The sequence below is a fragment of the Physeter macrocephalus genome, chromosome 1, assembly GCF_002837175.3.
Source record: "Physeter macrocephalus isolate SW-GA chromosome 1, ASM283717v5, whole genome shotgun sequence".
NCBI lineage: Eukaryota > Metazoa > Chordata > Mammalia > Artiodactyla > Physeteridae > Physeter > Physeter macrocephalus.
Window position 1 is genome coordinate 19,010,015 of NC_041214.2, and position 818 is coordinate 19,010,832.

At 52.2% G+C, this 818-nt stretch overlaps 1 protein-coding gene across 1 annotated transcript in view; it reads left to right on the forward strand.

Annotated features, from left to right (window-relative positions):
- ANKUB1 (ankyrin repeat and ubiquitin domain containing 1) overlaps positions 1 to 818 on the forward strand; it is a 45,660-nt gene that overhangs the window by 25,621 nt on the left and 19,221 nt on the right.

Below are 818 nucleotides of genomic sequence, written 5' to 3' on the forward strand. Positions count from 1 at the left end.
CTGCGCGTCTGGAGCCCGTGCTCCGCAACGGGAGAGGCCACAGCAGTGAGAGGCCCGCGTATCGCAAAAAAAAAAAAGAAAAAAAAAAAAAGAAATCCTCTGGATATTCAAAAGTTGAGCATTAAGAGAAAACCCACCCATTTGTTACCTCTGATCTTTGAGAAATTAGGACTGCTTCATTGCAAAAAACTGAAATTGATAGTTATAACACCTGTAACATTTGTTCACATAAAATACAGGGCTCGTTGGAGGTGCCCTAACTGATAAGAATTTAAATCACATAGTGTTCTCTAGTTTTCAGGGCTCATCAGCAGTGGACATGTTGAGCTAGGGAGAGCTGAGACCCTGAGGCTAGGCAACCGCCTAGGGAAGTGCAGATGGGCCAGGAAGGCCCCACCCATAGACATCTAGCAAAAGGAGGTTAGCCTTAAATAGGTCCTGCTGGTGGGGGTCCTGGAACAGGCAGGTCAGTCCGCATTAGCAATTGGTAAGATGGAGGAAGGCAGAGGGTGATCCAGGGAGATCCAGCAGGGACCCAGTAGGTGAACCAGAGCATCAGAGCATCAAGGTAGTCAATGAATCAATGAATGAATGACATAAAAGGTGGGAAATGAGACAAGCTGGTTGCTGACACGGGAACCTCTGTCAACATGTAACAGAGGGCTGCCCTGGTGGCGCAGTGGTTGCGCGTCCGCCTGCCGATGCAGGGGAACCGGGTTCGCGCCCCGGTCTGGGAGGATCCCGCATGCCGCGGAGCGGCTGGGCCCGTGAGCCATGGCCGCTGACCCTGCGCGTCCAGAGCCTGTGCTCCGCAACGG